Source organism: Paramisgurnus dabryanus, chromosome 18, assembly GCF_030506205.2.
Source record: "Paramisgurnus dabryanus chromosome 18, PD_genome_1.1, whole genome shotgun sequence".
NCBI lineage: Eukaryota > Metazoa > Chordata > Actinopteri > Cypriniformes > Cobitidae > Paramisgurnus > Paramisgurnus dabryanus.
This window is the reverse complement of record NC_133354.1, coordinates 30,657,348-30,672,469: the sequence shown is the minus strand read 5'-3', so window position 1 is coordinate 30,672,469 and position 15,122 is coordinate 30,657,348. Positions and strand designations below refer to the sequence as shown.

Below are 15,122 nucleotides of genomic sequence, written 5' to 3'. Positions count from 1 at the left end.
TAATTGAGTTTGATAAAAGGGGTCATCAAATTGCTTCATATATCAGTGCAAAAACATTAAGTGTTTTCGTGGTGCTTTGACAAACAGTGTCAGCTTTGTTTATGGCAAAGAAAGTTTGTGGTGGTTAGATTAATGAACTATAATGTGAAATTAATATTAATGTTTAATAAATCAAAGTATTGTGTTGTGTCGCACATTATTAGTTCTTTGTCACATGTATAGTAGACCATTTTTTGTCGGTGGATAGTGATTGCCCTTTTCACCAGCTACCACCACAAGTAAATTTCAGATCTATGGGAAACACTGTATTATGATGTATGATGGTACTCACGTGCATTTGCCAATACTCCACGACAGTGTTTCCCATAGATCTGAAATTTACTTGTGGTGGTAGCTGGTGAAAAGGGCAATCACTATCCACCGACAAAAAATGGTCTACTATACATGTGACAAAGAACTAATAATGTGCGACACAACACAATACTTTGATTTATTAAACATTAATATTAATTTCACATTATAGTTCATTAATCTAACCACCACAAACTTTCTTTGCCATAAACAAAGCTGACACTGTTTGTCAAAGCACCACGAAAACACTTAATGTTTTTGCACTGATATATGAAGCAATTTGATGACCCCTTTTATCAAACTCAATTATATACAATACTATGTATAGTATATTAATAGACAGTGCAGGTCTATAGATTATAAATGTGACTGATGTTATAATGGTAATAATTTCTATTAGATAGGCAATTTTACTGCTTCTGCTTTCTATTTCTCTTTTTCCGAAAAAAAAAAAAGCTTAATCCACTAATTATTTCAGATTTAAAAGTCTACTTGCTGTCCCGATGACAGACTTTACATTACAGCTTTGCGTTTTTTTATAGCCTGAGTCAGCTAGAGCTTTGCTCGTTCAGTATTAGCACTGCTTTTTGCTACAATCTCTGTACAAACTGTTTAGATTTTAGTAAAGATATGGTCTATTAATAGAAAGATTATTAAAAAATGGGATAAAGAAAATGAAGCGGCGCGTGGTCTGAAACAGCACTCGAGCTTTAGCGCGGTAGCGCTCGCGGCCGTTCTCTGATGGATTCAGGTTTTACATACAATTTTAATCAGACTTGGGACCCGAAGTAATGAACTAGGACCGACCCGGACCAGACTGACCATTTAAAATATAAACCCGGAACCGTACGGGTCCCGCGTCCAGACCTCTAATGGTAAAACTCTGCTCAAGTTCAGAAACATGAAAGGATACTATGTGACACTGAGGTTGCTTCGCGTCGCACCCAATTCATTGAGAAACATAGAGCACGTGAACGGACACTCAACGGGAGAGACACAACGTGCTTGCACGCAAAATGAAGCCAACTTAGATGCTATAAACACATATGCACATAAGCGACCATTTTGGTCGCAGTGTAGTTCCCTGGCTGCTCCGTATGTGCTGCAGTTGATCCAGTTTGCCGCGCTGGATGATGAGTTTATGACGCGTACATCATCTTCATGGTCACCCGACCCCCACCTCTCTCTCTCTCTTTCTCTCTCAACACCTCTCTTTCTCTCTCTCTATCTCTCTCTCTCTCTCTCTCAACAAAACACGGGTCATCCAGTCGAGTTCAGAAAATACGGAAATTCGTAAAGTTATTTTTTTTTCCTGGGCGGGTCGCAATTTACCTGGGCGCACCGCCCAAGTAGAGCCTTTATATGGGAAACACTGCATAATACGTAGAGTGGAACGGGGAATATACCTCTTGAATTATATTGAGGGTCTAGCACACGACGTAGCGGCCCCACTGTAGAGAGAAAACATGGGCGTGCCGGGGAGTAAGACTGGAAGACAACGTAGGAAGTCAGCGTTGTGGAGGATTGCCTCTCTCACGTGAGTAACATTGTACATTATCACCAGTGATATTGAAGAGGGTATATTACCTGACGTATGTTGTGAAGTTTAGCACGCAGATTTGCGGCCCCACCGTGGAGAGAAGAGTGGGCGAGCCGAGGAGTATAATCAGGAGTAAGCACAAGAGGTCCGGCGTTCATCCTTTAAGCACTTTTCCCTCCCCTCTGCTAAGAACAACGCCCAGCTAAGCCACACAATGAGCCCGGGTTGAGTTTTGGCTCCGTCCTTAGTCACGAAAAGTGTGAGGAGTGCTGTGGGTGAGTCATTGTTTTCATTGTGTGTGTGTGTGTACACTTAAGCTTGCAGAGGAGTGCTGTGCTTGTGTCGACGGCAGTCACTACGAACCAGAGGAGTCGTGAGGAGAGAACAGCCTGTTGAGGCTAGAGGAGCGTGGGTTCAAGGCAGTTATATATTGGACCTCCTGAGTGCAAAGTGACGGATCCATTCGGACTTCGACTAAAGGGCAGTGGTGAAGTATACCTACGAAATGGAGTGAGTAGACCATCTGGTAGTTGTTACCTTTGGACGAAGGGTGCCTGTTATATCGCTGTGTGCTTTAACAACCCTGGTGTGTTTGGAGCCTTTTTGAGAGTTCGCCCCTGCTCAGCATCTCTGGAACCATAAGTGGAGGAGGAGTAAGGGAAGTGTCGGCTCCACACGAGCATATTGGCTGCCCCTTCGACCGACAGGGAGTCTTAGGTGGGCCGTGTGTTACCCCGTAAGTCCACTGCCCCAGTGTGAAAGTTGTGCAAACCTAAGGAAGAAAGTTAAGGTTTCAGTTATCTGTGTAAACTCTTACCTCTGCTTACAGCTCCAAACCTGAGGAAGAAAGTTAAAGTCTCAGTCACCTGTGTAAACCCTTACCTCTGCTTACAGCTCCAAACCTGAGGAAGAAAGTTAAAGTCTCAGTCACCTGTGTAAACCCTTACCTCTGCTTACAGCTCCAAACCTGAGGAAGAAAGTTAAAGTTTCAGTTACCTGTGTAAACTCTTACCTCTGCTTACAGCTCCAAACCAGAGGAAGAAAGTTAAAGTTTCAGTTACCTGTGTAGACTCTTACCTCTGCTTACAGCTCCAAACCTGAGGAAGAAAGTTAAAGCTCCAGTCACCCGTGAAATACTTACCTCTGTGCATAGCGAAGAACCCGCCCTGTCGGACCACCCCCGTCAGCTGGGAAGCGCACAGTCCGAACCACAGCAGGGCACCTAAAGAAAGAGAGAGAGAAGAGCGTCGGTCACGTAACAGACAACAGTGGGACAGATACACTCTTGTGGACCCTGAGTTTACACCAAACGCGTTTTGGGCGTGAAAATTGCGTCTACCGCGCGTGGTTTGCCGCTTGAACAATTTGGATGCATTCGCGCGTGTAGAGCGGAGTAGACGCGCGGAAAAAGCAAGCATTTGACGCGCGTCAGAGGCAAACTCCGCTTCTTGTGGGAGGGGCAAGTGCTATGCGGTTGTCTGTTTGTAGGATGACTTATGTTGACTGTGCTTTTATTGAGAGAGTTACCAGTTTGTATTTGGTAACCTTACTATAGGGGGAAAATAAACCGCGCGGGTCGATAAACGTCATGTGACTCAAAAGTGAAGTGTGTATTACAACTTACCAGGTTGCCCAAAGTCCTCACTGACACTCTTCCAAGCGAGGTCCTTTTTATTCCTGTCTCCTCTATAGAAATAACAACTTGTGTCATATAGCTCCGAGTGACTGCTTACAGACAATATCAAGCCTTGGTTGAGTGAGTGACTCCAGGCGGGGCTGCCACCACAGCAGCAGGCAGGCTCCTGATTGGTTAACGCGGCGCGAAATTCCGCCAAAGTTCAAATTTTTCAACTCGGGCGTCAGCCGCAAATTCGTGTGAACCGCAAAATGCACAAAAGCACCCTTCCCGCGTACTGCGCACAACGCTCAATTCGTGCGAGCTTCCAATAAGGCGGAAACGCGTCTTCCGCTCCGTGCCGAACGCCTCTTCCGCACCGCGGGACCCCCTGACGCGTCTGCACATTGACTTAACATTGAAATCACTCACGCTTCACGCCTCTACCGCGGTTGGTGTAAATGCAGCATCAGTGTTGCATTTGGGTCCTGCTCGGTAAGCCTGCGTTCAATATTATAAAATACCCTTCCATTTCTCAAAAAAGCAAATGACTGGTGAAAAATTAAGTTTTAATTTTAAATCATTTAAATGTAACCATATGCCCTTGGTGATAAACAAGCTTCTTTCTTTTTTTATTAATATAAAATACTATTTCAGTTGCACTTTTTGCACAATTAAAAAGTTTTTCAGTCATAAAACATCAGTTTAAAAAAAATCATTAGAAAATCCTATTGTGAACTTTAAATAGTCAATTCGTGAGTTGAGTGTATTGTTGCATACCTACTTGGTATAACTTCAGAGGAGAAATTAATGGTGATAAATTTGAGGTATTTCACGAGTTCACACTTACAAATAAGTTGGATAGATTAAATTAGTAAACATATTTGGTGTGCTGTCCGGGGAGAGGGCTCTGAGCTCGGAAATGGGCCCGAACACAGAGTATCCCCCCAGGTTTAGGAAATAACCTGGTGAGTGAGAAGAGAAGGGGTGGTGGAGGGATTCTGAAGACTGCAGAGGATCTTTGGAGAGCTAAACTGTGACTTACATATGGCTTGGCTTTGTACTGATTGGGTAGATATGATGATTACTGATTGCAGACACCTGGTGGTACTAGAGTTGATTACTGATTATAGACAGCTGGAATTACTTAAGTGGTTTATTTGACATGCTCCTCCCGAACTATGTTAATAAAACATCATTTAAAGTGCAGTTTTTTTTTCAGAACAGACATAGTATAAATTATAATATTCGTAGGTGTGTTTTATTAGTGTGTATGTAAGTTTGGACTGACCATTTTAATATATTATGTGCATAGCTGAAATGATGTAATAGCTTCAAGCACACATAAAACATTTTACCCATTACATCCCTCAGAACACAGACTTCGAGGCCAGTGCTTCCATGGAGCAAACTGTGATGGGGGTGTATGTCATACGGTAGGAGGGTGCGGAGCCTGAAGATAAGCCAGAGGACATTGGTGTCCTGATCGAAGGTGTGGAGGTCCTCCGTGAGTTAGGAAATATTGGGGACACCTGTGCTTTATTATTTGGACTAATATACTGTCTGAACCTGAGGTCCCTAGCAGACCTCAAATGCACCTTTGAAGTGATGCAGAAGATTCTCATGAATCTGGATGGGCGGAGGTTGCGTCCAAAGCACAATTCCCAAAAAACAAGCTCATGAAGTAAAGTTGCTAAGGAGAAGTCTACTATGCAGATTTTTGTTTTTTGCTTCCTAGTTTTCACAAGTTCTTTAGTTTACAAGTTAAAAATCTTTTAACAGGACTAAAATATTTCTACTTCTGGATAAGTACAAAAATGTTGTTTACATAAGAAACTGTTATGTTTAGTTTACTGCAGACAAAATGTTTTATAAAAAAGTACTGTTGCATAAATTAAAATGTATAATGGATTTGCATGTTATTTTACATTCTTGTCCTAGGAATGAAAACAACACTAATAAAACCAGCAAGATTGACACAAGTTCATTCAACAACACTCTTCTTCTTCTTTTCCTGCGGCTGTTCCCTTCAGAGGTCGCCACAGCGAATCATCTGCTTCCATCTAGCCCTATCCCCTACATCCTCGTCTCTCAAACCGACTACCTTCATGTCCTCTTTTACTACATCCATAAACCTTCTCTTTGGTCTTCTTCTCGGCCTTCTGCCTGGCAGCTCTAACCTCAGCATCCTTTTACCAATATATTCACTCTCCCTCCTCTGAACATGTCAAACCATGTCAACCTGGCCTCTCTAACTTTGTCTCCAAAACATCTCACATGTGCTGTCCCTCTGATAAACTCATTCCTGATCCTATCCATCCTCGTCACTCCCAAAGAGAACCATAACATCTTCAGCTCTGCTACCTCTAACTCTTCCTCCTGTCTTTTCTTCAGTGCAACTGTCTCCAAACCATACAACATCGCTGGTCTCACTACTGTCCTGTACACCTTTCCTTTCATTTTTGCTGGTACTCTTTTATCACACAATAGACCTGACACTTTTCTCCACCCATTCTAACCTGCCTGCACACGCCTCTTTATCTCTTTTCCACACTCCCCGTTGCTCTGGACTGCTGACCCTAAGTTCTTAAAATCCTGCACCTTCTTTACCTCTTCTCCCTGTAACCTCACTGTTCCACTTGGATCCCTCTCATTCACACACATGTATTTTGTCTTGCTGTGACTAATCTTCATTCCTCTTCTCTCCAGAGCAAACCTCCACCTCTCTACACTTTCCTCCACCTGCTCCCTGCTCTCACTACATATCACAATCTGCAAACATCATAGTCCATGGAGCTTTCTGTCTGATCTCATCTGTCAGCCTGTCCATCACCAACGCAAACAAGGGCTCAAAGCCGATCCTTGATGCAGTCCCACCTTCACCGTGACTCTTCTGTTACACCTACCTTACCACTGTTTTACTGCTCTCATACATATCCTGCACCACTTTAACATACTTTTCAGACACCCCAGACCTCCTCATACAATACCACAGCTCCTCTCTTGACACCCTGTCATATGCCTTCTCTAAATCTACAAAGACACAATGCAGCTCTTTCTGACCCTCTCTGTACTTCTCCATTAACATTCTCAAAGCGAATATTGCATCTGTAGTGCTCTTTCTTGGCATGAAACCATACTGCTGCTCACAAATGCTCACTTCTCCCCTTAGCCTTGCTTCCACTACTCTTTCTCACAACTTCATTGTATGGCTCATCAGCTCAATACCTCTGTAGTTTCCACAACTCTGCACATCTCCCTTGTTCTTAAAAATCGACACCAAAACACTTCTCCTCCCTTCCTCAGGCATCCTCTCGCTCTCTAAAGCCTTGTTGAACAACCTAGTTAAAAACACTACTGCCATCTCTCTTAGACACTTCCATACCTCCACTGGTATGTCATCAGGCCCAACGGCCTTTCCTCTCTTCATCCTCTTCAAAGCTCTCCTAACTTCACCCTCACTTATTCTTTCTACTTCCTGCTCATCAATAATTGCCTCTACTACTCTACTCTCCCTGTCATTTTCCTCATTCATCAGTTCCTCAAAGTACTCCTTCCATCTTTCCCTTACACTCCTGTCACCTGTCAACACATTTCCATCTCTATCTTTAATCACTCTAACCTGCTGCACGTCCTTTCCATCTCTATCCCTCTGTCTTGCCAACCGATACAAATCCTTCTCACTTTCCTTACTATCTAACCTTGCATACATGTCCTCATAGGCTTCCTGTTTGGCCTTTGCTACCTCTATCTTAACCTCACGCTGCATCTCTCTATATTCCTGTTTACTTTCCTCTGTCCTCTCACTGTCCCACTTTTTTCTAGCTAACCTCTTCCTCTGGATACTCTCCTGAACTTTCTCATTCCACCACCAAGTCTCTTTGTCGTCTTTCCTCCTTCCAGATGACACACCTAGCACCTTCCTACCTGTCTCCCTGATCACTTTGGCTGTAGTAGTCCAGTCATCTGGAAGCACCTCTTGACCACCTAAAGCCTGTCTCAACTCCTCCTTGAAAACCACACAGCCCTCTTCCTTTTCCAGCTTCCACCACTTTGTCTTCTGCTCTGCCTTTACTCTCTTCTTCTTCCTCACTACCAGAGTCATCTTACACACCACCATCCTATGCTGTCTAGCTACACACTCTCCTACCACTACTTTGCAATCGCTAATCTCCATCAGATTACAGCGTCTACATAAGATATAGTCCACCTGTGTGTTCCTGCCACCACTCTTATAAGTCACCCTGTGTTCCTGCCTCTTCTCAAAGTATGTGTTCACCACAGCCATCTCCATACTTTTAGCAAAGTCTACCAATCTCTGTCCTTCTGGGTTCCTTTCCTGAAGACCAAACCTGCCCATCACTTCCTCATCCCCAATATTCCCTTCACCAACATGTCCATTAAAGTCTGCACCTATCACCACTCTCTCACCTCTGGGAACACTCTGCATCACTTCCTCAAGCCTGCTCCAGAATCTGTCTTTCTCCTCTTGCTCACAACCTACTTCACTTTCCAGCTTTAGACTCATCAATCTATCTGACACTCTCTTTACCTCCAGAACATTTTTCACAAACACCTCCTTCAGGATCACTCCTACTCCATTTCTCTTCATGTCCACACCATGACAAACCAGTTTAAACCCTGCTCCAATGCTTCTAGCCTTGCTCCCTTTCCACCTGGTCTCCTGGACACACAGGATGTCAACTTTCCTCCTCTGCATCATGTCTACCAGCTCTCTGCCGTTACCTGTCATCATACCAACATTCAAAGTCCCTAGTTTCAGTTCTAAACTCCTGCCTTTTCGCTTCTCTCTCTGTCTACGGACACACCTTCCTCCTCTCCTTCTTTGACCAACATTAGCCCAATTTCCACCAGCACCCTGTAGGTCAACAACACCGATGGTGGTCGTTGTAAACCCGGTCCCCGATCGATCCGGTATGGAAGTCATGTTAGTGATTCACATATTGAATTTGGCAACAGTTTTACGTCGGATGCCCTTCCTGCCACAACCCTCTCTATTTACCCGGGCTTGGGACCAGCACAAAAAGTACACCGGCTTGTGACCTAGTGGCTTGTGACCTCCTGTGGCTAGATTTTCATTCAACAACACTGAAATTACTATAAATGACAAAATCTATACAAGTTGATATGTCAAGGTGGAATTTTTTTCTACTGAAGTATTTGACAAATGTAGAATAAACTCAAATTGATTCAACTAAACCGACTAAGAAAAATCATATAAATTAAACAAGATGTAAATGCGTTGAATGCAAATATCATTATGTTTAACCAACGCATGTATACTGTGTTCAAATAACATCATGAAGGTTCGTTGACTTAACTTGGTTTGTTTAGATGGAATATAGGTTGCATGATAAAATCATGTTCATCCAATGAATTCTTTTTTGAGTGCACAAACTCTATCAGAGCAAAGTAAGTGCCTACTTGTCAATTGAGAAGGACACTTAAAGCCTGTGACTCTATCTTAAATTTCATCACAAATGTTCAGCAGAACCCTTAAACCCACATCAGAAAAGAAGGCTGCTTAAGTAGTCATAGGAACAGTGATTAAAGGATAAATCTACTCGCCTTGGGAAGGGAAAATAAAAAATTCAAGCAGGAAACCCACAAACTATCAGATCTAAAATAGATTTGATTGCTTCTTTCAAAACCCATAGAGACTATTAGCATCTGCTGTATTGTATGCTAATAGTATGTCCAGGACTCTTTCTCAAATTTAATCACAAATGTCCAGCAGAAACCTTAAGTCCACATCAACTATGAAGACTACTCCAGGAGCCATAGGAACAGTAATAAAATGATCAACCTAATCATTTTGTGAAGGCAAAAGAGAGTTTGCAGGCTAGAAGATGCCCACAAACTCTATAAGGGCAAAGTAAGTGCCTACAAATCAATGGAGAAGGCCATTGCATCCTTGAGGGATTCGAGCCTGGGTCTCCCCGATGGGAGAGTTAGTGCTCTAACCCATTGACCACAGAGAAAGTGTTGAAACCGGCCAGCCAAAAACTGGTCCTGTGTATTGTTGTATACGATCAAACTGTTGGCTGGCTTGTACAGTCAGAGTCACACCCACACAAGTTGACAAATACATGAATACATTTTGCTTGAAAGCACTAAACGTTTTGGGACTCTGTCTTAAATTTCATAACATATGTTCACCAGAAGCCTTAAGCTTCTTAAACTCTATCAGAGCAACATAAGTTCCTACTTGTCAATGGAGAAGGACACTTAAAGCCTGTGGCTATATCTTAAATTTCATCACAAATGTTCAGCAGAATCCTTAAGCCCACATCAGAAAAGAAGGCCGCTTAAGTAGCTAAGGAAGAGTGATTAAATGATCAATCTACTTGCCTTGGGAAGGGAAAATAAAAAATTCAAGCAGGAAACCCACAAACTATCAGATCTAAAATAGATTTGATTGCTTCTTTCAAAACCCATAGAGACTATTAGCATCTGCTGTATTGTATGCCAATAGTATGTCCAGGACTCTTTCTCAATTTTTATTACAAATGTCCAGCAGAAACCTTAAGCCCACATCAACTATGAAGACTGCTTCAGGAGCCATAGGAACAGTAATAAAATGATCAACCTAATCATTTTGTGATGGCAAAAGAGAGTTTGAAGGCTAGAAGCTGCCCACAAAACTCTATCAGGGCAAAGTAAGTGCCTACAAATCAATGGAGAAAGCAATTGTACCTTGCGGGATTTGAACCTGGGTCTCCCCAATGGGAGAGTTAGTGCTCTAACCCCTTTACCACAGAGAAAGTGTTGAAACCATCCAGCCAAAAACTGGTCCTGTGTATTGCTGTATATGATCAAACTGTTGGCTGCTTGTACAGTCAGAGTCACACCCACACAAGTTGACACAAACATTAATACATTTTACTTGAAAGCACTAAACGTTTTGGGACTCTATCTTAAATGTCATAACATATGTTCAGCAGAATTCTTAAGCCCACATCAGAAAAGAAGGCCGCTTAAGTAGCCATAGGAACAGTGATTAAAGGATCAATCTACTTGCCTTGGGAAGGGAAAAGAAAAAATTCAAGCAAGAAACCCACAAACTATCAGATCTAAAATAGATTTGATTGCTTCTTTCAAAACCCATAGAGACTATTAGCATCTGCTGTATTGTATGCCAATAGTATGTCCAGGACTCTTTCTCAATTTTTATTACAAATGTCCAGCAGAAACCTTAAGCCCACATCAACTATGAAGACTGCTTCAGGAGCCATAGGAACAGTAACAAAATGATCAACCTAATCATTTTGTGAAGGCAAAAGAGAGTTTGCAGGCTAGAAGCTGCCCACAAACTCTATCAGGGCAAAGTAAGTGCCTACTTGTCAAAGAAGAAGGCCATTACACCTTGGGGATTTGAATCTGTGTCTCCCCGATGGGAGAGTTAGTGCTCTAACCCCTAGACCAAAGAGAAAATGTTGAAACCAGACATCCAAAAACGGTTCCTGTGTATTGCTGTATACGATCAAACTGTTGGCTGGCTGGCTTGTACAGTCAGAGTCACACCAACACAAGTTGACACATACATGAAGACATTCAGCTTGAAAGCACTGAACGTTTTGGGACTCTATCTTAAATGTCATAACATATGTTCAGCAGAACCCTTAAGCCCACATCAGCAAAGAAGGCTGCTTAAGTAGCCATAGGAACAGTGATTAACGGATCAATCTACTTGCCTTGGGAAGGGAAAAGAAAAATTCAAGCAGGAAACCCACAAACTATCAGATCTTAAATAGATTTGATTGCTTCTTTCAAAACCCATAGAGACTATTAGCATCTGCTGTATTGTATGCTAATAGTATGTCCAGGACTCTTTCTCAAATTAAATAACAAATGTCCAGCAGAAACCTTAAGCCCAAATCAACTATGACGACTGCTTCAGGAGCCATAGGAACAGTAATAAAATGATCAACCTACTCATTTTCTGAAGTCAAAAGAGAGTTTGCAGGCTAGAAGCTGCCCATAAAGTCTATCAGGTCAAAGTAAGTGCCTACATGTCAATGGAGAAGGCCATTATACATTGAGGGATTCGAACCTGGGTCTCCCAATGGGAGAGTTAGTGCTCTAACCCCTAGACCACAGAGGAAGTGTTGAAACTGGCCAGCCAAAAACTGGTCCTGTGCATTGCTGTATACGATCAAACTGTTGGCTGGCTTGTACAGTCAGAATCACACCAACACAAGTTGACACATACATGAAGACATTTAGCTTGAAAGCACTAAACGTTTTGGGACTCTATCTTAAATTTCATCACAAATGTTCGGCAGAACCCTTAAACCCAAATCAGAAAAGAAGGCTGCTTAAGTAGCCACAGGAACAGTGATTAAAGGATTAATCTACTTGCCTTGGGAAGGGAAAAGAAAAAATTCAAACAGGAAACCCACAAACTATCAGATCTAAAATAGATTTGATTGCTTCTTTCAAAACCAATAGAGACTATTAGCATCTGCTGTATTGTATGCCAATAGTATGTCCAGGACTCTTTCTCAATTTTTATTACAAATGTCCAGCAGAAACCTTAAGCCCACATCAACTATGAAGACTGCTTCAGGAGCCATAGGAACAGTAACAAAATGATCAACCTAATCATTTTGTGAAGGCAAAAGAGAGTTTGCAGGCTACAAGCTGCCCACAAACTCTCTCAGGGCAAAGTAAGTGCCTACCAATCCATGGAGAAGGCAAATGTACCTTGAGGGATTCGAACCTGGGTCTCCCCGATGGGAGAGTTAGTGCTCTAACCGCTAGACCACAGAGAAAGTGTTGAAACCGGCCAGCCAAAAACTGGTCCTGTGTATTGCTGTATATGATCAAACTGTTGGCTGGCATGTACAGTCAGAGTCACACCCACACAAGTTGACACATACATGAATACATTTAGCTTGAAAGCACTAAACGTTTTGGGACTCTATCTTAAATTTCATCACAAATGTTCGGCAGAACCCTTAAACCCACATCAGAAAAGAAGGCTGCTTAAGTAGCCATAGGAACAGTGATTAAAGGATATATCTACTCGCCTCGGGAAGAGAAAAGAAACATTCCAAGCAAGAAACCCACAAACTATCAGATCTAAAGAAGATTTGATTGCTTCTTTCAAAACCCAAAGAGACTGTTGGCATCTGCTGTATTGTATGCTAATAGTATGTCCAGGACTCTTTCTTAAATTTAATAACAAATGTCCAGCAGAAACCTTAAGCTCACATCAGCAATGAAGACTGCTTCAGGAGCCATAGGAACAATAATAAAATCATCAACCTACTCATTTTGTGAAGGCAAAGGTGAGTTTGCAGGCTAGAAGCTGCCCACAAACTCTATCAAGGCAAAGTAAGTGCCTACTTGTCAATGGAGAAGGCCATTGTACCTTGAGGGATTTGAACCTGGGTCTTCCAGATGGAAGAGTTAGTACTCTTACCCCTAGACCACAGAGAAAGTGTTGAACCTGAACAGCCAAAAACTGGTCATGTGTATTGTTGTATACGATCAAACAAGTTGACACATACATGAATACATTTTGCTTGAAAGCACTACAAGTTTTGGGACTCTATCTTAAATTTCATAACATATGTAAAGCAGAAGCCTTAAGCCCACATCAGGGAAAAAGACTACTTCAGTATCCATAGGAACAGTGATAAAAGGATCAATCTACTCGCTTGGGAAAAGGAAAAGAAGAGACTGTTGGCATCTGCTGTATTGTATGCTAATATTACCTACAGGACTCTTAAAATTCATCACAAATAGCAGCGCTATCCAACAGCGACTAACGAGGGGTGGGCTGGACGGAAACAGTGGTGACAACAAGGGGTGGGAAAAGTCCAAAGCAAAATCTGAGCAGATGTTGAAAACCCCAGGGACTGTTATTGGCTCACCCTCAGCAGCAGGGAGATGGACGTCTTCCATGACGTCACTAGCAGCTCCCGTGGCGAAACACCGGAAACTCTGTTCACGCAACCTGGTCAGGGGGAACATCCGGGGTTTTGACGACCAGAGGCCCCTGTTGTGATCTGACGGTCTCCCTACTCCAAACCGAGTGATTGTTTTAACAAAAAATCCATAATACAAACTAAAATGAAACTTTTCAGAAAACAAAAAACTCTAGTTTGTAACATGGAGGGGAACACTTATATGCCACAAACTTTTGGTCTGATCTTCTGTCAGAGTTCTCTAACATAAATGATGACGAATAGTCAGGATTATAAAACTTACAGGACTTTAATCACGAAAGACAGCAAACATGATGACATGATGATTGATTAACTAAACACAGGTGAGACTAACTAAAGGTAACAAACACAAAGAGTATTAATGAACAATGATAAAAATAAACTAAATGAAACCAAAACCCTGACAAAAAAACCTGTTATTAACATATTTGATGGCCTGAGGGTCTGTAAATAAACTTGATATTAAAAGAATGACATGGTGTTATCGATAGGATAAACAGTTCTCAACATAATAAAAATGAAACAGACAGACACACAAACACAGAGATTCCTGCCTTTAATAGAAAGAAGAATGTAAATTAGGTAAAAGGGGATAAGTAAAGACTTTGTGTCACAGGTAAATGAGGTCCTATATTAGTCAAGAGACTTTATTTTACAGACCTGGTTGCCCCCCCCAAGATCTCAGATAAATTTCCCTGAGATGAAAGAGGGGGTTATCCCATTAAATATTCACCGTCATGTGGAAACGTATTCTGAAACGAGTTTACATTTACGATAATAGAATGATAAATACTAGAACCATGTATGCACATCATGTACCTAATACCATTATTATTAGTAAAACAAATAGGTTTAAATACTTATTTATCCCCTCAGCTGTTAAACTTTTAAATATGAGGTAAAGTTAATTTTATTGTGAATTGTGTGAATGTGTTGTTTCTTTATGTTTTTATGTTCTTTGTGATATGCTTGTATGCTGCAACAAAAGTTGCCTCCGGGAAATGAAATAAAGTTGAACTGAACTAAACTGGTTTAATCGATAACACAGTTCCACATCCGATACATTTCTATATCCTCACTCATGACTTCTCAGGAAGCCTCCTTGCTCTTCTTTTCTCACCTCCTCATGGTGCAATAAAAAAACTGAGATGCCCTACATGCCAAAGTTAGATCGGTTTCCGGGTCATAGGATGTAGGACGTAGGAGCGAGAAGACGAGGAAGCGTATTGAAAAGCACACATAGTTCCATAGTTCCAACTACTTTTTCTAAAACTGTGTATTATATTTACCTCATACTTAATGTGTGCATTGCATTTCAGTGAGCGAGAGAGATTGGCTGCGTCCGAAACCGCATACTGTACAGTAGGTACTGAATAAGATGAAGTACCTCCTTACTTTCCGTTAAAACAGTAGGTACTGTTAAGTATGAATTTTGGTAGTATAAATGAGATTCGGACATACTACATCCGCCATGTTGCTACATCGCGTGACATACGTCGTCATCACATCATGTCATTCCAGCGCGAAAACTCGCATGCCTCTTCTTCTTCGTTGTATAACTCCTCTCCTGGGGCATCATGGGATAGTAAAGTGACCATCGTATGCACACTGCAAAATCTAACCGGAAGTAGTAGGTCAT

At 41.9% G+C, this 15,122-nt stretch overlaps 1 pseudogene; it reads right to left on the bottom strand.

Annotated features, from left to right (window-relative positions):
- Positions 1-2,844: 2,844 nt before the first annotated feature.
- On the bottom strand, positions 2,845-8,454 carry LOC141281001 (uncharacterized; annotated as a pseudogene).
- Between the last annotated feature and the right edge of the window lie 6,668 nt (positions 8,455-15,122).